This window comes from Bufo gargarizans, unplaced genomic scaffold (assembly GCF_014858855.1).
Source record: "Bufo gargarizans isolate SCDJY-AF-19 unplaced genomic scaffold, ASM1485885v1 fragScaff_scaffold_750_pilon, whole genome shotgun sequence".
In the NCBI taxonomy this organism is placed as follows: domain Eukaryota; kingdom Metazoa; phylum Chordata; class Amphibia; order Anura; family Bufonidae; genus Bufo; species Bufo gargarizans.
The window spans coordinates 53,243-78,354 of NW_025334179.1; the positions used below are offsets into that span (position 1 = coordinate 53,243).

Genomic DNA, 25,112 nt, shown 5'->3' on the forward strand with positions numbered 1-25,112 from the left:
CACCTGATCTAGGAATCAGCCCCTTCTGGATTAGGGATTTCCAAACAGGTAAGGTGGGTGTATTCGAATGCTAGTAACACAATGATGTCATAGTAACCCTTGATATGGTATATAACAAATGGTAAGAATATTTTGTCTGTCTGCCTCCAGATGGCGATGTTGTAACAGACTTTTAAGTGAAAACTTAGATAACATGGCTTTATTTTATTAGGTACCTTTTAACCTTTCTCAACGTAAATCAAAAAGGAGGGATATTTCTTTGACACTGAAGAAACCATTCCCAGACTTAGGCTACTTTCACACTGGCGTTTCTGGGTCCGCTTGTGAGATCCGTTTCAGGGCTCTGACAATGCATCAGTTTGGCTCCATTCCACTCTGGAGGCGGACACAAAAACGCTGCTTGAAGTGTTGGTGTCCACCTGCCGATGCGGATCAGTTTGTCACTGGCACAATTTTAAACGGATCCGTCCCCCATTGACTTTAAATTTAAGTCAGGACGGATCAGTTTGACTTTTTTTTCTTTTTTTTTTTACAGAGTAATGCAAAAGGATGCATTCTGAACGGATACCAGTGTTTGCATTAAAGGTGCGGATACCAGACGGATCCGCACCTTAACGCAGGTGTGAAAGTAGCCTAAGTGGAACCAATCTAATGGTTCCCATACCATCTTATTTATGGTCAGATAATACATACAGTGGGCCTTCCACTCACTGTGGGTTTGTATAATCTAACTGTCCAAGCTATTGAGTAACAACGCCTGGAACATCATCTCTTCTGAGAAACTTCTATTAGTAGAAAACCTCCGTTTTCTATACCTTCTAGGACTATCCATTCAGTGAGAGACACACGGCATAAAGTATACCTCAATATTTGGTTATACTATATATCAATATTGCATATTATACACTAATTATTGATCTGTTTATACTAAAAAACAAAAGAAATGCACACATGAATATATGATACTTCTGACTATATGAATAGACACCACACCAGATGTGTCTTAAGGATATAAATTCTTGTCTTGGCTCAGCCATGAAACATTGTTCCCTCAGACAGACATGTCTGGAGAAGCCAGTATACTCCCCATAGATCAGGGGTGCACAACCTGCGGCCCCTGATACTATTCTGTGCGGCCCCTGATACTAGTCTGTGCGGCCCCCAACCATCTGGTAACAGACATGTCTGGAGAAGCCAGTATACTCCCCATAGATCAGGGGTGCACAACCTGCGGCCCCTGATACTATTCTGTGCGGCCCCCAACCATCTGGTAACAGACATGTCTGGAGAAGCCAGTATACTCCCCATAGATAAACCCATATCTTTTAGCAATAACCTTTTAAAATACCATGTCCGTTCATAGTTACCATAATTCTTATATAAACTGAACTTGCCATGAACTCATCTTGGCCTCTTCAGCCACATAACACATGTGTAATCAGTGAACAGCGGTATGGCCGCCACATCACCACACCATACAAATAGCAGGTCCTCCATGTGTGCAGTGGTATGGCGGTTACATCGATGACCTGCTATTTGTATGGTCTGGTAATGTGGCGGCCATACTGCTGCTCACAGATTACGTAAACTCATGTGTGGACTCTTTCTTTTGATGTCCACCATGATTCAAATGCTATAAACCTTTTGGATTAGTGTCTGGGCGGGGGAAGGTGTAGATTTGTCCGTGGTTCACACACTCATATAGGAAAGATACGGTGCGGAACACTATTTTCCATGCGTCTTCATGTCATCCACCTCACAACATTCCTAAAGGTGAACTCATTAGGGCAAAAATAACTTGCACGGATGAGGGATCCTTGAAGATTGAAGCCAATAACATTGTATACAGGACGTATTCCAGGAAATCCATTACAAACTCGTCTCTAATATAGATAGAAATATGCTGATCTTTCCTGGAAAACAGGAATCACCAATGTTCCATCCAAAATTTGTGCTACTACATTTGTGACAATATAGTGAGCAATTTAGTGAAATTGGCAAAATTGTGAAACCACATCTACCCCTTCTTAGGTATGACAATCAGTGGTCGGATATTGTAGCAGGTGGTATCAGATGTGCAGCACGTAGGGCTCCTTCCCGTGGCGAATCATCAAGGCTGAGTTCACACGGGCGAGATTTCCGCGTGGGTGCAATGCGCAAGGTGAACACATTGCACCTGCACTAAATCCGAACCCATTCATTTCTATGGGGCTGTGCACATGAGCGGCGATTTTCACACATCACTTGTGCGTTGCGTGAAAAATCGCAGCATGTTCTATATTGTGCTTTTTACACGCAACGCAGGCCCCATAGGAGTGAATGGGACTGTGTGAAAATCGCAAGTGCGGATGTGGTGCGATTTTCAGCACGGTTGCTAGGAGACGATCAGGATGGGGACCCGATCATTATTATTTTCCCTTATAACATGGTTATAAAGGGAAAATAGTATTCTGAATACAGACTGCATAGTGCAATAGGGATGGAGGGGTTAAAAAATAAATAAAAATAAAAGTTAAATTATTTTACTCACCTTAATCCACTTGTTCGCGCAGCCGGCATCTCTTCTTTCTTCATCTGTGAGGTAAAGGACCTGTGATGATGTCACTGCGCTCACCATGGAGATGGATCGTGTGACGGACCATGTAATGAGCGCAGTGACAGGTCCTTTACCTCACAGATGAAGAGATGACGGCTGCGCGAACAAGTGGATTATGGAGAGTTAAGTTTAAACCCCTCCATCCCATGTACTATGCAGTCTGTATTCGGAATGCTATATAACCATGTTATTAGGGAAAATAATACAATCTACACAACACCGATCCCAAGCCAGAGCTTCAGTGAAGAAGTCCGGGTCTGGGTAGCACATTCAGTTTATCACGCGCGTGCAAAACACATTGCACCCGCGCAATAAAAACTAAACAATGGAACACAAATCGTAGTCAAAACTGACTAATTGCATACCTACTCGCGCGGGTTTGCCGCAATGCACCCGGGACGCAGCCTGAACTAATCAGTAACGCCCGTGTGAACCCAGCCCAAGTAGAGTATGTTTCGGGAATCTATCCCCAAACCCACGTGATTAGCAGTAAAGGTGGGTTAAAGTGTGGTCATGGCAGATGTATTTGCTGTGACCACATGATGGTGACTAACAGATTTAAATCGACTGCCAACGATGGCGTTGATGATTAAACCTTAGATGCAACACCGCCATCTATCGGATTACCTGTACGGATATGTGGGGTGTACATCTAAATCGGATAAAAACCAGGATACGCAAACACATCTGTGCCCCCCCATGAAAACCGCAATCTGTCTGCGGGCAGTTTGCAATTTGCGGTTTTTCATGATGGGAACACTAATATATTGAACGCGCAGGGCATTGAAAGAGTTGGGGTTCCTGTCAGAGGAGGAGATCACATAAGAACACGGTTCACTAGGGAGGCCTAGTGGATGTCCCAGCTAGCCACACGTCCCCCGCAGGGGTGGGACAAAAGACATGGTCTTATTTTGCAGTATCAGGCTATGTTAAATATTTTTCATAGTATCCATTTATTTGCCAGCCTTAAGCGACATACAATATTTGTTACGTTACTATTGTGAATTTAGGGCATTTTAATCTAGTTCTCACATTTGTATTTTGTACACTTAAATATCACACGTGGACCTGATAGCACTTTGCATGGTCAGGTGTTGGTGGGGCACATGAAGCTCAAAGGGTTGCACTCTGTCATGAAGGACCCATATTGAGTGGTCTGAAACACGTAACAAGATAATCCGCGTACTGGAAGTTTTAAAACTGCTGAAATAAAGTTCTTACCTTGCCGATTCGAAGCTGACTTGATGTTTTTTGGGGTCTCCTATTAATAGCGCAGTCCAGGTGCTAAGTCCGTGCTTATTGCAAGGAGACGCAGGTGAGAGCCGCTTTATTTTTTCTTCATTTTTTATACGAATGGGCATCTCTGCATACCACATCTCACAGAAGTAAGTGCACCCCTGGAATTACGCAAGTCTTTTCTTCTGCCTTTCAATCCAACACTCAACATCTGACCCTTTGATACAATGTAAAGTAGTCAGCGTGCGGCTTGTATAAATGTGTACATTTTCAAAATAACACACCGCCATTAATGTCTAAACTGCTGGCTACAAAAGTGAGGACACCCCAAGTGACCATGGCCAAATTGTGCCCAAAGTGTCAGTATTCTTTGGGACCACCATTATTTTCAAGCACTGCCTTAACTCTCTTGGGCATGGAGGGCACTGGATCTTCACAGGTTCCACTGGAATAGTCTTCCTCCTCCATGATAATATCACAGAGCTGGTGGATGTCAGATATTGTGCTCCTCCACCTTCTGTTTGAGGAGGCCCCACAGATGCTCCACAGGGTTTAGGTCTGGAGAGATGCTTGGCTGGTTCAGCACCTTTACTGCCTTGTAAAGAACCTGAGGGTAGTCGTCTTGGAGGTGTTTGGGGTCGTTATGTTGGAATACTGCCCTGCGGCCCAGAAAGGGGGAAATCATGCTGTGCTTTAGTATGTCACAAGACATGGCGGCATTCATGGTTCCCTCAATGACCTGTAGCCCCCCCCCCCCCCCACAGCCAGCAGCACTCATGCAGCCCCAAACCATGACACTTCCCCCTTCCCCATCATGCTGGACTGTAGAAAGGACACACTGGTCTTAGTGCTCCTCACCTGGTTGTTACCACACACACACCTGACACCATCTCAACCAAAATGGGTCTATCCTGGTCTCAGACCCCAGGACGTAGTTCCAGTAATCCATGTCCTCAGTCTGCTTGTCTTCCGCTACTGTTTGGTGAGGTCTGTTCTGATTAAACCGCTGGATGGTCTTGGTCACCACAGCTCAGAGTCAGGGTGCTGGAATCTTCTAGCCTCGGCCATCTTTATGTAGAGCAATGATTCTTTTCTTCAGATCCTGAGAGTTCTTGGCCATGAGGAACCATGTGGGACTTCCAGTGACCAGTATGAGAGCGTGTGAAAGCGAGAACACCAGATGTACCGCACCTGCCCCCAATTCACACCTGACCTCACTTTTGTTTCCAGCGGCTTAAACATTAATGGCTGTGCCCTCAAAATAACCAATACAAGCCCTGCACCGACTACTGTACATTGTATCCGTGTCAGATGAAAAGATTGAATTAAAGATTTACAGAAATGTGAGGGGTGCACTCACTTCTGTGCGATACTGTATATACTGTGTGTCTGATACTGCGGCTGATACTGTGTGATACTGTATACAGTATCGCCCAGAAGTACACCCCTCATTTCTGTAAAATCTTCATCTGACAACACTGAAGATCTGACACTGATATGATGTACTGTAGTCAGTGTACGGCTTGTATTACAGAGCAAATTAGGCGTGCCCTCAAAATAACACACTGCCATTAATGTCTAAACCGCTGGCAACAAGCAAGTGCAACCCTAAGTGACATAGGCCAAATTGTGCCCAATTAGCCATAAACCCCCCCCCCCCCCCGGTGTCATGTGACTTGTTAGTGTTACAAGGTCTCAGTTGTGAATGGGGGGCAGGTGCGGTACATCTGGTGTTCTTGCTCTCAAACTCTTTCATACTGGTCACTGGAAGTCCAACATGGCTAACCAAACAGTTGCAGAAGACAAGCAGACTGATGACATGGATTACTGGAACCAAGTCCTGGGGTCTGATGAGACCAGGATAGACCCATTTGATCCAGATGGTGTCAGGTGTGTGTGTTGACAACCAGGAGAAGGAGCACAAAGACCAGTGTGTCCTGCCTACAGTCCAGCATGGTGGGGAAGGGGGTCATGGTCTGGGGCTGCATAAGTGCTGCCGGCAGTGGGGGCTACAGGTCATTGAGGGAACAGGTCCTGTGACATACCGAAGCAGAGCACAATTCTTCTCCCTTCTGGGCCGCAGGGCGGTATTCCAACATGAGAATGACCCCAAACACCTCCAAGATGACCACTGCCTTGTAAAGAACCAGGCCAAGCATGTTTACAGAACTAAACCCTGTGGAGCATCTGTGGGGCCTCCTCAAACAGAAGGTGGAGGAGCACAAGGTCTCTAACATCCACCAGCATTGATAGATATTTCTGTAAATCTTCTTTCAGGGGTGTCCTCACTTCTGTGAGATATTGTATATACCGAGTGTCTGATATTATCTACAATCTCTCACATAAGTGAGGACACCCCTGACATTTCTGCAAGTCTATTCCATCTTTTCCTGGGACAACACTGAACCCTTTGATACAATGTACAGTAGTCAGTGTACGGCTTGTATAACAGCATAAATTGGGCGTGCCCTCAAAATAACTCCCACTGCCATTGATGTCTAATCTGCCGGCCAAGTTGTGCCCAATTCGCCATACAATGCGGATAGATGCGCAGGAAAATGGATCTGCCACACAATGTGGAGGCTGAGGTCCCTGATAGCACCAGGCGTACCCGGCCCCGTGTCGCTAGACCGCAGGTTGTGCAGGATCCGCTTCAAGGGCAGCAGCGTGGGGCTGGCGCTGTCGGATTACGTGGTGAGGCATGTACCAGCACTGCCGTACAACATGGTGAAGTGCCGAGCACCAGAAGGGCAGTTGAAGCTGGTACGGTGGCACGTGCAATAGTTACCGCACAGACAGGCCCGTAGAGTCCCTAAGGTGCTGGCAAACCCTGATTGGCAGTCCCCAACTTCAGCCGCACCTGTAGTTCCCCCTTTCACCGCCCAGTCTGGAGTTTGGGTTGAGACAGCTCAGATCGGTTCAGCCCTGGGATTTTTTGAGCTGTTCTTGACTGCGGAGCTCTTGGACTTAGTTGTGGCAGAAACAAACAGGTATGCCACACAATTTATAGCCGCTAACCAAGGAAGCTCTTATGCCCAGTCTTTCCGGTGGAAACCAGTCCAAGTTTCCGAATTAAAATTTTTTCTGGGCCTTCTCCTCAACATGGGCCTGACAAAAAAGCATGAATTGCGGTCATATTGGTCCACGAACCCAATTCATCACATGCCCATGTTCTCTGCTGCTATGTCCAGGGCACGTTTTGAGGCCATCCTGAGTTTCCTGCACTTTAGCGACACCACCTCCCGTCCCAGATGCCACCCAGCTTTTGACCGGCTCCACAAAATTCGGCCCCTCAGACCACTTCAACCAGAAATTTGCAGATTTGTATACCTCTGAGCAAAACATCTGCGTAGACGAGTCCCTGATACATTTTACCGGGCGCCTTGGCTTCAAACAATACATCCCAAGCAAGCTCACCCGGTATGGGGTCAAATTGTATAAGTTCTGTGAAAGGGCCACAGGCTATACCCACAAATTTTGGATCTATGAGAGTAAAGATCAGACCCTGGAGCCGGTTGGTTGCCCTTACTACCTGGGGAGCAGTGGGAAGACAGTCTGGGACTTGGTGTCACCCTTATTTGGCAAGGGGTACCATCTTTATGTGGACAATTTCTACCCAAGTGTGCCCCTCTTCAGGCATTTGTTCCTAGAACAGATTGGCTGCTGTGGCACCGCGCGACCTAGTCGCCGGGGCTTCCCCCAATGGCTCGTTACCACCCGTCTTGCAAGGGGGAGGGGGGGGGGGGGGAAGAGGGCTGCCTTGTGTAACAAAGAACTGCTCGCGGTGAAATGGAGAGAGACAAGCGTGACATTTACATGCTCTCCTCCATCCACGCAGACACGACAATCCAAATTGAACGGGCAACCAGTGTCATTGAAAAGCCCCTCTGTGTCCACGACTATAATGAGCTCATGGGGGGGGTGGCCTTCAATGACCAGATGTTGGCTCCTTATTTACTTTCCCGCAGGACCAGACGCTGGTATAAGGTGTCTGTATATTTGATTCAATTAGCAGCATATAATAGTTTTGTTCTCTACAGTAAGGCTGGGAGAACAGGATCCTTCCTCAAATTTCAGGAACAGATCATCGAGTACCTCCTGTATCCAGGAGGTTCCGTGGCCCCAACCACCAGTGTAGTGAGCAGTCTACACGAGCGACATTTCCCCAGTGTCGTTGCTGGTACTTCAAACCGACCGCCACCCGAATAAAATGTCCTGTCTGTAGCAGGAGTGGAATAAGGCGTGACACCCGCTATTTCTGTCCTGACTGCCCTGCCCTATGCTTTGGAGAGCGTTTCCAGAAGTACCACACACAAGTACACTTAGCATAGGGATCACATCTCACAGGACAGGCACACAGGGCTATTAGGGCCCTTTCACTCACAGCTGCTGCAAAACTCTTTCACCTGGGACAAAGTGCATAATGTACTTCACCACACCTTTGGGCGCTTTGCACATTGTCCCATGGGGAAGGAGAGGTTTGTCTTCTAAAAAGGTAAAAAATAAAAAAATAAAAATTAAAAAAATCACCGGTAAGCAAAAAAGTTAACGTTCAGTTCAAAAAAAATAAAGTTTATATGTTCCGTTCAAATTTTTTTATAAAGTTAATAAAAAAGCAAAAACCAGGCCGCAACGCAATAAATTTGTTTTTTTACCTTCCAGGTGGACCAACTGATCGACTAGCTGCAGCACTGATATGCATTCTGACAGAAGCATTGCGCTGCTGTCAGATTACACAAAAGTCGGTGTATGCGGTGCTGCAAGACGAGATTTCTCCTCTGCAGTAAAAGATACATTTGCCGAGGCACATGAGCTGAGGAGGAGGCGGCGGTCATATGCTTTGGCAAACACTTTGTATATAAAAAAATAAAATCCCGGCAATGATTTATTCATCCACATCGATTGATGTGAATGGAGAAATCTGGTTTGCCAGGGCATACGAGCTAAGTGGGTATGGATGTTGGGCGGAGCTCCTATGTCCTGGCAGACGCCTTTCCCCTCTTTTTGGCAGAGATTTTTTCAACCACATTGATAGATGCGAATGAAGAAATCTGTGCCGTTCATTTTTTCTTTCAGCCCAGAGGCTGAACGAAAAAAAAAAAAAAAAAAAAAAAAAATCTCATTACCCGTATGCTCAATATAAGGAGAATAGCAGAAACTCCTAATGCTGGCCATACATGTAATGATTGCGGAGACCCTCAAATGCCAGAGCAGTACAAACACCCCACAAATAACACCATTTTGGAAAGAAGACACCCCAAGGTATTCACTGAGGGGCATAGTGAGTCCATGAAAGATTGAAATTTTTGTCCCAAGTTAGTGGAAAGGAAGACTGAGGGAAAAAAAATAATTTTTTCGCTAACTTGTGCCAAAAAAATAAATAAAATTCTATGAACTTGCCATGCCCCTCATTGAATACCTTGGGGTGTCTTCTTTTCAAAATGGGGTCACATGTGGGGTATTTATACTGCCCTGGCATTTTAGGGGCCCTAAAGCGTGAGAAGAAGTCTGGGATCCAAATGTCTAAAAATGCCCTCCTAAAAGGAATGTGGGCCCCTTTGCGCATCTAGGCTGCAAAAAATTGTCACATGTGGTATTGCCGTACTCAGGAGAAGTTGGGCAATGTGTTTTGGGGTGTCATTTTACATATACCCATGCTGGGTGAGAGAAATATATTGGTCAAATGCAAACTTTTTTTTTTTTTTTTTATAATACAAAGTAAAGTTGTCTTTTGCTGAGATATTTCTCACCCAGCATGGGTATATGTAAAATGACACCCCAAAACACATTGTCCAACTTCTCCTGAGTATGAAAATACCACATGTGTGACACTTTTTTGCAGCCTAGGTGGGCAAAGGGGCACCTTTAGGATTTCACAGGTCATTTTTTTTTTTTTTTTTTTTTTTTTTTTTTTTTTTTTTTTTACACATTTTGATTTCAAATTACTTCCCACACATTAGGGCCCCTAAATTGCCAGGGCAGTATAACTACCCCACAAGTGACCCCATTTTTGAAAGAAAACACCCCAAGGCATTCCAACATTTTCCGCTAACTTGTGATAAAAAAAAATTCTAGGAACTCTCCATGCCCCTCATGGAATGCCTTGGGGTGTTTTCTTTCAAAAACGGGGTCACTTGTGCGGTAGTTATACTGCCCTGGCAATTTAGGGGCCCTAATGTGTGGTAAGTAGTTTAAATCATCATGTGTAAAAAGTGACAATGTGGTATTGTCGTACTCAGGAGAAGTTGGGCAATGTGTTTTGGGGTTAGGGTTAGAATTTTCCAATTTTTTTATACAAAGTTGGCATTTGACCAAGATATTTATCTCACCCAGCATGGGTATATCTAAAAAGACACCCCAAAACACATTGCCCAACTTCTCCTGAGTACTGCAATACCACATGTGACACTTTTTTGCAGCCTAGGTGGGCAAAGGGGCCCACATTCCAAAGAGCACCTTTCGGATTTCACCGGCCATTTTTTTACAGATTTTGATTTCAAACTACTTTGCACGCATTTGGGCCCCTAAAATGCCAGGACAGTATAACTACCCCACAAGTGACCCCATTTTGGAAAGACACCCCAAGGTATTTCGTGATGGGCATAGTGAGTTCATGGAAGTTTTTATTTTTTGTCACAAGTTAGTGGAATATGAGACTTTGTGAATAAGAATAATAAGAATAAGAATAAATCATTTTCCGCTAACGCGTGACAAAAAATAAAAAGTTCTATGAACTCACTATGCCCATCAGCGAATACCTTAGGGTGTCTACTTTCCGGAATGGGGTCATTTGTGGGGTGTTTGTACTGTCTGGCCATTGTAGAACCTCGGGAAACATGACAGGTGCTCAGAAAGTCAGAGCCGCTTCAAAAAGCAGAAATTCACATTTTTGTACCATAGTTTGAAACCGCTAACTTTTACCCAAACATTTATTTATTTTTTTATCAAAGACTAGTGATGAGCGGCAGGGGCAATATTCGAATTCGCGATATTTCGTGAATATTTGGACTAATATTCGCCATATATTCGAGAATTTGCGAATTCATGATCTCCAGGCATTATTTTCTTGATTGCGAAAATTCGCATAAAATTTGCATTAAAATGTTCGCATTTTCCCAAAAATGTAATATTCGCAGTTACGAATATATTTTACGATATTCAAAATATTAGCGAATTCTCCAAGTTCCGATATTCGCGATTAAAATTCGCATATTCGTGAGCAACACTATCAAAGACATGTAGAACAATAAATTTAGAGAACAATTTATATATGGAGGTCTCTTTTTTTTTGCAAAATTTTACAACTGAAAGAAGTCATTTTTTGCAAAAAAATCGTAACATTTCGATTAATAACAAAAACAGTAAAAATGTCAGCAGCAATGAAATACCACCAAATGAAAGCTCTATTAGTGAGAAGAAAAGGAGGTAAAATTCATTTGGGTGGTAAGTTGCATGACCGAGCGATAAACGGTGAAAGGAGTGTAGTGCCGAAGTGTAAAAAGTGGCCTGGTCATGAAGGGGGTTTCAGCTAGCGAGCGGGGCTGAAGTGGTTAATAACAGAGGATTTCATATGGACCAATAAAACCTGGTGCAAACTTCCTGGACGACACCTTTAGTGACAAATTTTTGGTGGACAGCCAAACCTTTTCTCCGACCCGAAAGTTCACCCCTCTGTAACGCTTCCCCTTAGCTTTAATTCTCTGATCCTCCAGAGCTTTTTCCAGGTTCAGTTGAACCCGAGCCCAGACTGTGCACAGTTCTGACGTTAGCTTCAGGGTTAGGTGAAGAAACAGATGAACCAGAATTAAAGCGAGGGTGGAAACCAAAATTGCAGAAAAACTGAGACACCCCAGTGGAAGAGTTCACTCGTTTATTAATGGCGAACTCCGCCAAAGGGAGGTATTTTATCCATAACTGCTAGGTTATCAGAGATGGAAGATCTCAGAAATTGTTCAACAGCCTGATTAAGCAGTTTGGTTTGTCCATTGGTCTCAGGATGAAAAGCTGACGAAAAGGACAACGATCTCCCATCTCTGACAAAAAGCTCTCCAAAATTGAGACAAACTGGACACCCCTGTCAGACAATGTTTTTCAGGAACTCCATGCAATCGTACCATTTGTTCCATAAACACAGAAGCCAGAGTCTTGACATTTGATTGTTTGGCTAGAGGAACGAAGTTTACCATTTTACTGAATCCATCAACCACTACCCAAACCACAGATTTACCCTCAGAGGGTGGCAAGTCAGTAACGAAATCACTAGAAATGTGTGACCAGGGTTCACTAGGAATGGGTAGTGGTCGAAACTCACTAGCAGGACACGTTCTTGGACTTGGCACATACCTCGCAGAGACCTGACATCCCTAGATAACGTGGGCCACCAATAAGACCTGGACACGAGTTCTCTGGTGCCCTCAATACCAGGATGCCCACAAAAAAACAACCATGGCACTCACCAAGCAGCCGGAGACTGAAATGCCCAGGAACAAAAAACACTTATCTGTAGGCGTCTGTGCCGGAGCTAGAGGTTGCTCTGCCTCAATGAGACGCAAGATCCACGGATAATGCTGCCACAGTGATGTTAGCTGGTAAGATGGGTTCAGAAGGAATGTCATGGGGTTGAAATGAGACAAGGCATCAGCCTTCACATTCTTACTTCCTGGCCTAAAAGTAATAGAGACGTTAAAACACGTGAAGAATAATGCCCATCTAGTTTGACGAGGATTCAGCCTTTTTGCAGACTCAAGAAACAATACATTTTTATAGTCAGTGACAGTGATACAATGTTTGGCCTTCTCTAAAAAAAAAGGTCTCTACTCAAAAGTTCATTTGATGGTTAACCATTCCCGATTACCAATATCATGGTTCCTCTCCGTGGTAGAGAATTTCCATGAGAAAAACACACACAAGGTATTAAATTAGTGAGGTTAGAGGGTCCCTGGGAAAGAACAGCCCCCACCCCATCCTCAGAAGCATCAACCTCCACTATGAAAGGTTCCTCTTGATCGGGCTGAATCAAGACTGGGGCGTTCCTAAAAGATCTTTTAAGGGTTTTGAAGGCTTTGATGGCCTCCAAAGGCCAGTTAACAAGATCAGCCCCCTTCTTAGTAAAGTCTGTCAAGGGTTTAGCAGTTACTGATTTTTTATAAACTTACGGTAATTGGAGAACCCTGAAAAGCGCTGTAAGGCTTTTAGGGACGACGGTCTCATCCAGTCTAAAATAGCTTGTACCTTACCAGGATCCATTTTAAAAACACGTGTCAAGTGAGGACATGGCCAAGATACGAAATTTCTTGTACCCCAAAAATGCATTTTTCTAAGGCTACTTTCACACCTGCGTTCGGTGCGGATCCATCTGGTATCTGCACAGACGTATCTGCACCTATAATGCAAACGCTGGTATCCGTTCAGAATGCATCCGTTTGCATTACGGATCAGTTTGCACCATATTGCGTCAGTGAAAACGGATCTGTCCCTATTGACTTACATTGCAAGTCAGGACGAAATCAGTTTGGCTCCGCATCACCAGGCGGACACCAAAATGCTGCGAGCAGTCTCCAGAGCGGAATGGAGGCGCAACGGAGCCAGACTGATGCATTCTGAGCGGACCCTTATCCATTCAGAATGCATTGGGGCTGAACTGATCCGTTTTGAACCGTTTGAGATCGCTGAAACGGATCTCAAACGGAATTCAAATACGCCAGTGTGAAAGTAGCCCAACTTAGCTGATTTATCTTAGACCATCAAGTACTCGTCTGACAGGCATAGCATAAGAACCAACACGAAGAAAAAATATATCAAGATACACAATCAGAAATTTACCAATAAATTCCCTGAAAAGGTCATTCATGAAGCTTAGAAAAAAACTGCAGGAGCATTACTAAGCCCCAAAGGCATGACCAAAAATTCAAGATGTCCTTCCGGAGTGTTAAAGCAGCTTTCCATGAGTCCTTCTTTAAGGGTCCCATTCACACGTCCAGAAGCGTTTTGCATATCTGGGAGTTGCGGATCCGCAAAACAGACACTAATAGAAAACGCCTTTCCTGGTCCAGACATGTTCTATTCTTTTAAGGAACGGAATTGCGGATCCCCAAAAATGTACATGCGGATCCGTTCCAGCCCCATTGAAAGTGAATGGGTCAGCAAATTGCGGACGTGTGAATGGACCCTAATTCAGACTAAAAATTGTATGCTCCTCTCAAATAGAGTTTGGGAAACCCAAGAAGCCCCCAGAACCTGATTGAACAGAAGGGAATATTGATCCTTAATGGTGATCTTGCTCAATTCCCGGTCATTACAGTGGGTCGAATGCGTCCTTTCGGCTACATGCACACGACTGTTGTGCGTTTTGTGGTCTGTAAATTGCGGACAGCCATTGATATAACTGCCAATTCTTGTCTGCAAAACGGACAATAGGACAGGTTATATTTTTTTGCGGGGCCACTGAACGAAGAAACGGATGCAGACAGCACACGGAGTGCTGTCTGCATCTTTCGTGGTCCCATTGAAGTGAATGGGTCCGCAGCCGAGCCGCAGTTTTTGAGTTAGGGACCAAAACAACGGCCGTGTGCATAAGGCCTTAATCAGACTTTCCTTAACATGCCCTCATGGAATTGCGTTCAGGACCAGATAAATTCTATCGCACTAGTTCAATAGCGCAGTCATATTGTCTATTGGGGGGGGGGGGGGTAAGCTCTCGCGGTCAGATGACGAGAATACATCCATATATTCATCAATGAATGGAGGTAGTGTCTTGGATTCTGCCGAGACCCCCGTCTTGGCTGGGGGGGGGGGGGTAAACATGAAAAGTAAAACTTAAGATCAATAAAGTTAGCGGCAGATCCAGAGTCAATAAACGCATCTCCTGAACCCTTGTTAGGCTCTAATGATCTAGTAACCGGCACCAATTTACTCTTACCCACCCCAGGGAGTACCTCGTCTTTAGATCCCTCAGGTTTTGACTTCTGGAAGGAGGGATCTTGGGACACTGCCGGATCCAATGATGAATGTCACCACAGTAAAACCATGTACCATGGCGGTGGCATTGGTCTCTTCTGGTCATACCAATCTGCATGGGTTCATCAGCAAAAGGCTCAGACTTGATTTCCAAGGGACAGACCTCTGGTTGGGACATAACCTGGGGAGAAAACCAAATGTTCCCGCTGTCTCTCCCTCATGAGTCCAGTCTTACCGTAAGAGTCATGGTTTGTTCCAAGGTCTCAGGGGAAGGACAACCTACAAGCATATCTTTAAAGGGACACCGACAGGCCGAATAAGCATCATTAGCTGTATATACGCCTGCACAGGTCTTCTATGAAAACACCTTATGAATACTGCAAACTGATGTTTTATAACGTGCTAGAGTCGCTCGTCTTTCTGCCCAAGGGGCGGCGTTTCAGCTTTGCTTCTGCCCAGGCAGCCTCCCCCAACCGCCGTTCTGAAGCGCCGCCCAGCTCATCAATATTCACTTCGCTGGGCGGCTGCTGAGAAAAGTGCCCGGCGCAGGTGCAGAACGCAGAGGCTGAAGCGGCCTCAAAAGCAGAGGGGACGCATGCGCAACGTGATCCAGGCCAGTGAGGGTGCCGGGCGCATGCGCCGGATCTCGGAACGTCGGGGACAGCAGAAGCCGCCCAGCGAAGTGAATATTGATGAGCTGGGCGGCGCTTCAGAACGGCGGTTGGGGGGAGGCTGCCTGGGCAGAAGCAAAGCTGAAGCGCCGCCCCTTGGGCAGAAAGACGAGCGACTAGCAGGTTATAAAACATCAGTTTGCAGTATTCATAAGGTGGACAGGGGTTAGACTTGTATGTTTTTATTACACAATAGAAGACCTGTGCATACATATATACAGCTAATTATGTCAGTGTCCCTTTAAGAGTCTCAAACAAACCAGATCTGAACTGACTAGAGAGCAGGTTCATTCCAACCAGAGGGAACGCACCATATTCTAAACAGAGTACAGTACCCTCTACCGGCCGGTCACCCTGTACCAAAGCTTTCTGCTTCCTCGTATAGCAGCCCTGGGGCCAGAAAAACCGCATCTACTGACCCAACACCCACTCCTGGGGGTCACCCTGTAACAGGTTTATTCCCACTCGCTGTGGCCCGAGGCCAGAAGAATGGGGTCGCAGTCTGAAATATAGTTTGCAACTCTCCTAAAAAAAGGTTAGAGAACGTTTGCGGTCCCCCGAGAACCACTCAGGAAGCTTAACGTGGGGTTCCACCTGTAAAGCTGATGATGGAGGGGATACAGCCAGCTTCTTGAACTTGCAACCTCTCTCCTAGCTCCTGAACAATCTGGGCCAGGTTCTGGACATGATCCGGAAAATTTTGCAGGGGCTTCATAGTGGTAAAGTCTGTCACAAAGAGGGAGGGGATGGTGCACCACTGACTTCACCCACTCTCCTGTCCCTGCCGACTTGCACTAGCCGTCCTAGGTAACGGAGCACAACTGGGCGGCGTTCCCTAACCTAGGTAAGTGCGGAGGGACAAACAAGACTGACAAACATAGAACGGTCAACAAGCAGAGTCAGAACCAGGGGATAAGCAGAGACGGGTCAATAACAAACCAAAGTCAAAACCCGGAGAAGCAAAGCAGTCACGAGGAGCAAGCAAGGACGAGACGATAAACGAGTCGGGAGTCAAAAGCCACGAATCACACTGAGGAACTCTGGAGAAGACCTTATTTACAGGCAACCTGTGGCCAGCAGGTTGCCTGTATATATGGTGGGAAAGAGGAGTCATGTGACGTGGCCAGCGCCACATGACTCATTCCCCAGCAACCAGCTGAGCGCTCGGACTCCTTACAGTTGCCGTGGGAGTGGAGGACGCCGACCGCGCTAAGGACGTGAGCGCAGCTGGTTTCTTATTCACATAATTTGTATTTTTTTTTTTGAAGAATTTTTAGGAAACCTCATCACCAGTAATAAAAGTTGCAGAGAGTTTTCCGGAAGGGAAAGCAGTTGAAACCTGCATTAAAATACGAATGCCGGGCACAAAATTGGCAAAGCCTGTGATCGCATACAGATGGCAATGCCCGCATCAAACACAGTTGAGCCGAGCATGAACCAAATAGGTTGTGGGCACAAGAAGTGGCATCGATGTGGGCAGACGGTCACTTCACCGATTTCAATACCTAACAGGTGCTTTCAAGAGGTTAAATGAATACAGGCCTCTGATCTCGCATTGCCAACATACGGGGGCGATGCCCCACATCAGGTACAGTTCTGCCTGGTCCAAACAGGATATTTCTTCTCTATGGTAACACCCCTTTCCACCGAGTCCCTCAGGACGCCCTCCGCAGCTTCTGTTACTATTGGTGATGGTCTCCCCAAAACAAAATAAATAAAATTGAAAATGAATGATTTGAATAAGAAACTGAAGAATAAAAGGAACCGACTTCAACCCGGTGAGGACCCGATACTTCTAGCATCACCAGCCATCAACGGTCCGTGCATTGTACATTGTACAGGGGGCTGCTTACCGCGACCACCCCTCTTCCCGTAATCACACTTCACATGGAGAGAACACAAATGGCGACATGTAAACCCAGGAGTGCAATATCAGACGGTATATCACATGTACTACATATACAGCAAGTCCCTGTAACCGCTCCTTTTCTGGGTAGTCTACAATATACAGAAAGGTTAGGGGGCCACTTACTGTGACCACCCCTCATCCCGTAACGGCTCCTGTTCTGGGTAGTCTACACATATACCTATGGACCAAAAACAATTAGATGATACAGTTCAAACCGAGGAGAAGAACAAACATGTCCTGTGTCCAGGAAAAGCTGGGGCATTTCCAATCAATTCTCCCCCGCATGTCCAGGATGGTCAAGGTTCTCCTTTAAACAGACAACAGTTGTGGAGATGCTTGGAGGCTCTCACATAGAAGGCACCAAAGTGTAGAGGTTGCCGCTCAGTCTCTGTGGGTTGGTGCACTTCTCCACTCCTGATGGCGCGGGACACTGAAACGTCCTGAAACAATCTTCATATCCCACTATAAGTCTGGCAGGGCATCGGTCGCCTTACTCAGACCTGGGTACCAGTGCTAGCCTCACAACTCTCACTAGAGCACAACATGGTTGGACTTGATATACGGTCGGTTTTCTCCTCAATTGCACCAATTATGAAACCACGTCATTGTACATAAACCAGGAGGGGAGCGACGGAGCCCTTCCTTAATCTCTAGTCCTTTACATAAACCACAGGACTGTACCAAAGGTCTCGGGACAGTCAACTGTTGCACACTACAGAGACCCTCATAGAACAAGCCATATCCTCCCCATGCGGAGTCCAGCACCACCCAGCCCACCATGGCACCCTCTTCACAACCCCATTAGACTCCTCAGACATGACCGCACGCTCTGCCCACCAAGCTTCAGCAGGGCTGCCAACCATCCTGGACAGTCTGTAGATAGTGTCCACGAGAAACCTACGAGTCCATTTTTTTTAGGTTGAAGCTGGAGACTAATGGCGACTACTCGATGCAGGCAAAGTGGTCACAACCTTTGGCTTCCATACGACTCCACTGCTGCCCCTGCTCACCATTTTCCCATTTAATAAGGGGGTAGCATACAACAGTCCTGCTCATGGCGGCTTCCAGTGATGTCCTGATGAGTCCCAGCACGACCACATCTCTGCATTAGATGCCACCACTGCTCCAGGAGGGTATTATACCAGGTTGCTGTCATACCCATTACATATTACACCCTATACCCTGTACCTTTGCAGTGCTGGAGGCTGCCTAACTGGCCACTGAGACAGCAGGTGGCCCCTGGATTGAGCGTGTGGCCCTGGACACAGGCACCATGCACTGTGATCGTACTGGGGGCTTCAGGGTGGTTGCCCTGAGTCACAGAACAGAATCATTAACCACCTTCTCCAAGATAAACATTCCCATAATCCAGCAAGAGGCCAAAGTCCTGCAACCAGCCACCCTCTAGACGTGGGTGCACGCCCCGGAAGGCAAGTCACAGAGTGCTAGAAGACCCCAATACAGGCCGGCCTCGAGCCCTGTGTGCACGCCCCGGAAGGTAAGTCACAGAGTGCTAGAAGACCCCAATACAGGCCGGCCTCGAGCCCTGTGTGCACGCCCCGGAAGGCAAGTCACAGTGCTAGAAGACCCCAATACAGGCCGGCCTCGAGCCCTGTGTGCACGCCCGGGAAGGTAAGTCAGAGTGGCCTCATTAATATGCAATGTTAGGATAATACCATAATAAGAGGCTGGCTATACACAGCAGACCGTGTATACAGTATCACACCGTACATACAGTATAAGCAGCAGACACTATAGTATCACACCGTACATACAGTAAAAGCAGCAGACTATATAGTATTAGACCGTACATACAGTATAAGCAGCAGACTATATAGTATTAGACCGTACATACAGTATAAGCAGCAGACCGTGTATACAGTATCACACCATACACACAGTATAAGCAGCAGACCGTGTATACAGTATCACACCATACACACAGTATAAGCAGCAGACCGTGTATACAGTATCACACCGTACATACAGTAAAAGCAGCAGACTATATAGTATTAGACCGTACATACAGTATAAGCAGCAGACTATATAGTATTAGACCGTACACACAGTATACGCAGAGACAGCATCTACAGAATCATAAACCGTATACGTATTTCAGACAGTATACACAATACATGCAGAATCAGTAGATAAAGTATCACATGAAATATACAGCACACAGTATTAGACACCATATACAGCATCAGAGTACATGTCAGACTCACAGTATATACAGTATCAGCCACACAGTAACAGTACATACAGTATCAGAGTATACACACATTATCAGACAGTACCACAGTGTCATACAGTAAATACAGAGTCAAACTCCATTATATACAATATCATACAGTATACACAGTACCAGACTGTATACACAGCAGCCGACACATTGTATGGACAGTATATACAGTGTCACAGTTCATGACGCACAGTATACACAGGCAGTTAAGAACCTATCAGTATATACAGCAGACAGTACATACAGTATCACAGTATACTCATTATCAGACAGTACCACAGTGTCATACAGTATACACAGTACCAGACTCCCATTATATACAATATCATACAGTATACACAGTACCAGACTGTATACACAGCAGCCGACACATTGTATGGACAGTATATACAGTGTCACAGTTCATGATGCACAGTATACACAGGCAGTTAAGAACCTATCAGTATATACAGCAGACAGTACATACAGTATCAGAAAGTATAACATATCCTGTATGCAGTATACACAGTACATATAGTATCAGTGTATGCAGTATCAGACCGTGTATACAATATAGACAGTATATACACAGCAGTGTTTATGCAGCATCAGAAAGTATATACAGCACAGTGTATAGCGTATCAGACAGGACATATCAGTGTATCCTGCATCAATATACAGTATCAGGCACGGTATAAGCAGACAGTGTACAGAGCACAGTACATTCAGCAGTGTATATGTTATCAGACAAGTATACACAGTATCAGTGTATGCAGTATCAGACAGTACATACTGTATCAGAGTATACTCAGAGAAATAGTATAAACAGTATCAGTGTATACAGTATCACAGTACATGCAGGATATACAGACACCGTACACAGTATATGACGTATCAGTAGCAGACACTATATATAGTATTAGACAGTACATACAGTATCAGACCATATATACGTATTCAGACAGTATACACAATACATGCAGAATCAGCCACACAGTATATACACTGTATATGAAGTATCAGACACTACGCCCATTAGACAGTATATACAGTGTCACAGCATCAGGCAGTTTATGACATATCAGTAGATAAAGTATCTGACACATGGAATATACAGCAGACAATACATACAGTATTAGACAATATAAGCAGACCATATACAGCATCACAGTACATAATGTCAGACAGTATACACAGTAACAGTACATACAGTATCAGAGTTTACACATTATCAGACAGTACCAGTGTCAGACTCCCATTATATACACAATATCATACAGTATATACAGCAGCAGACACATTGTATGGACAGTATATACAGTCACAGTTCATGATGCACAGTATACACATTATCAGGCCGTTTAGGACCTCTCAGTATATGCAGACAGTACATACAGTATCAGAAAGTATGACATATCCTGTATACACATACACAGTACATATTAGTATCAGTGTATGCAGTATCAGACCGTGGCGACAGTATATACAGCACATACAGAAGTGTATACAGTATCAGACAGTACATACAGCACAGTGTATACAGTATCAGACAGTACATGCAGTACAGTGTATACAGTATCAGACAGTACATGCAGTGTATACAGTATCAGGCATGGGATAAGCAGACAGTATATACAGCACAGGACATACAGCAGTGTATACAGTATCAGACAGTACATACAGCAGTGTATACAGTATCAGGCAGTAGGACACATCACAGTACATAGTGTCAGCCTCACAGTATATACAGTATCAGGCATGGTATAAGCAGACAGTACATACAGCAGTGTTTATGCAGTATCAGACAGTACATACAGCAGTGTATACAGTATCAGACAGTATATACAGCAGTGTATACAGTATCAGGCAGTACATGCAGTGTATACAGTATCAGGCAGTAGGACGCATCACAGTACACAGTGTCAGCCTCACAGTATATACAGCATCAGGCATGGGATAAGCAGACAGTACATACAGCAGTGTATACAGTATCAGACAGTACATACAGCAGTGTATACAGTATCAGACAGTACATACAGCAGTGTATACAGTATCAGACAGTACATACAGCAGTGTATACAGTATCAGACAGTACATACAGCAGTGTATACAGTATCAGACAGTACATACAGCAGTGTATACAGTATCAGACAGTACATACAGCAGTGTATACAGTATCAGACAGTACATACAGCAGTGTATACAGTATCAGACACTACGCCCATTAGACAGTATATACAGTCACAGCATCAGGCAGTTTATGACATATCAGTAGATAAAGTATCTGACACATGGAATATACAGCAGACAATACATACAGTATTAGACAATATAAGCAGACCATATACAGCATCACAGTACATAATGTCAGACAGTATACACAGTAACAGTACATACAGTATCAGAGTTTACACATTATCAGACAGTACCAGTGTCAGACTCCCATTATATACACAATATCATACAGTATATACAGCAGCAGACACATTGTATGGACAGTATATACAGTCACAGTTCATGATGCACAGTATACACATTATCAGGCCGTTTAGGACCTCTCAGTATATGCAGACAGTACATACAGTATCAGAAAGTATGACATATCCTGTATACACATACACAGTACATATTAGTATCAGTGTATGCAGTATCAGACCGTGGCGACAGTATATACAGCACATACAGAAGTGTATACAGTATCAGACAGTACATACAGCACAGTGTATACAGTATCAGACAGTACATGCAGTACAGTGTATACAGTATCAGACAGTACATGCAGTGTATACAGTATCAGGCATGGGATAAGCAGACAGTATATACAGCACAGGACATACAGCAGTGTATACAGTATCAGACAGTACATACAGCAGTGTATACAGTATCAGGCAGTAGGACACATCACAGTACATAGTGTCAGCCTCACAGTATATACAGTATCAGGCATGGTATAAGCAGACAGTACATACAGCAGTGTTTATGCAGTATCAGACAGTACATACAGCAGTGTATACAGTATCAGACAGTATATACAGCAGTGTATACAGTATCAGGCAGTACATGCAGTGTATACAGTATCAGGCAGTAGGACGCATCACAGTACACAGTGTCAGCCTCACAGTATATACAGCATCAGGCATGGGATAAGCAGACAGTACATACAGCAGTGTATACAGTATCAGACAGTACATACAGCAGTGTATACAGTATCAGACAGTACATACAGCAGTGTATACAGTATCAGACAGTACATACAGCAGTGTATACAGTATCAGACAGTACATACAGCAGTGTATACAGTATCAGACAGTACATACAGCAGTGTATACAGTATCAGACAGTACATACAGCAGTGTATACAGTATCAGGCAGTACATGCAGTGTATACAGTATCAGGCAGTAGGACACATCACAGTACATAGTGTCAGCCTCACAGTATATACAGTATCAGGCATGGTATAAGCAGACAGTACATACAGCAGTGTTTATGCAGTATCAGACAGTACATACAGCAGTGTATACAGTATCAGACAGTACATACAGCAGTGTATACAGTATCAGACAGTACATACAGCAGTGTATACAGTATCAGGCAGTACATGCAGTGTATACAGTATCAGGCAGTAGGACGCATCACAGTACACAGTGTCAGCCTCACAGTATATACAGCATCAGGCATGGTATAAGCAGACAGTACATACAGCAGTGTATACAGTATCAGACAGTACATACAGCAGTGTATACAGTATCAGACAGTACATACAGCAGTGTATACAGTATCAGACAGTACATACAGCAGTGTATACAGTATCAGACAGTACATACAGCAGTGTATACAGTATCAGACAGTACATACAGCAGTGTATACAGTATCAGGCAGTACATACAGCAGTGTATACAGTATCAGACAGTACATACAGCAGTGTATACAGTATCAGACAGTACATACAGCAGTGTATACAGTATCAGACAGTACATACAGCAGTGTATACAGTATCAGACAGTACATACAGCAGTGTATACAGTATCAGGCAGTACATACAGCAGTGTATACAGTATCAGGCAGTACATACAGCAGTGTATACAGTATCAGGCAGTACATACAGCACAGTGTATACAGTATCAGGCAGTACATACAGCACAGTGTATACAGTATCAGGCAGTACATACAGCACAGTGTATACAGTATCAGGCAGTACATACAGCAGTGTATACAGTATCAGGCATGGTATAAGCAGACAGTATATACAGCAGTGTATACAGTATCAGACAGTACATACAGCAGTGTATACAGTATCAGGCAGTACATACAGCAGTGTATACAGTATCAGACAGTACATACAGCAGTGTATACAGTATCAGACAGTACATACAGCACAGTGTATACAGTATCAGGCAGTAGGACGCATCACAGTACACAGTGTCAGCCTCACAGTATATACAGTATCAGGCATGGTATAAGCAGACAGTATATACAGCACAGTGCATACAGCAGTGTATACAGTATCAGGCAGTACATACAGCAGTGTATACAGTATCAGGCAGTACATACAGCAGTGTATACAGTATCAGACAGTACATACAGCAGTGTATACAGTATCAGGCAGTACATACAGCAGTGTATACAGTATCAGGCAGTACATACAGCAGTGTATACAGTATCAGGCAGTACATACAGCAGTGTATACAGTATCAGACAGTACATACAGCAGTGTATACAGTATCAGACAGTACATACAGCAGTGTATACAGTATCAGGCAGTACATACAGCAGTGTATACAGTATCAGACAGTACATACAGCAGTGTATACAGTATCAGGCAGTACATACAGCAGTGTATACAGTATCAGACAGTACATACAGCAGTGTATACAGTATCAGACAGTACATACAGCAGTGTATACAGTATCAGGCAGTACATACAGCAGTGTATACAGTATCAGGCAGTACATACAGCAGTGTATACAGTATCAGACAGTACATACAGCAGTGTATACAGTATCAGGCAGTACATGCAGTGTATACAGTATCAGGCAGTAGGACGCATCACAGTACATAGTGTCAGCCTCACAGTATATACAGTATCAGGCATGGGATAAGCAGACAGTATATACAGCACAGTGTATACAGTATCAGACAGTACATACAGCAGTGTATACAGTATCAGGCAGTACATACAGCAGTGTATACAGTATCAGGCATGGTATAAGCAGACAGTATATACAGCAGTGTATACAGTATCAGACAGTAGGACACATCACAGTACATACAGTGTCAGCCTCACAGTATATACAGCATCAGGCATGGTATAAGCAGACAGTACATACAGCAGTGTATACAGTATCAGGCAGTACATACAGCAGTATATACAGTATCAGGCATGGTATAAGCAGACAGTACATACAGCAGTGTATACAGTATCAGGCAGTACATACAGCAGTATATACAGTATCAGGCATGGTATAAGCAGACAGTATATACAGCAGTGTATACAGTATCAGACAGTAGGACACATCACAGTA

General features: G+C 44.6%; 1 protein-coding gene across 1 annotated transcript in view; it reads right to left on the bottom strand.

The window, feature by feature from the left end:
- CXCR6 (C-X-C motif chemokine receptor 6) overlaps positions 1-18,651 on the bottom strand; it is a 59,082-nt gene extending 40,431 nt beyond the window's left edge. The window contains exon 1 of the mRNA XM_044273565.1: positions 18,557-18,651. The gene's annotated coding sequence lies outside the window, so the exon portion shown is untranslated. The remainder of the gene's footprint in view (positions 1-18,556) is intronic.
- Between the last annotated feature and the right edge of the window lie 6,461 nt (positions 18,652-25,112).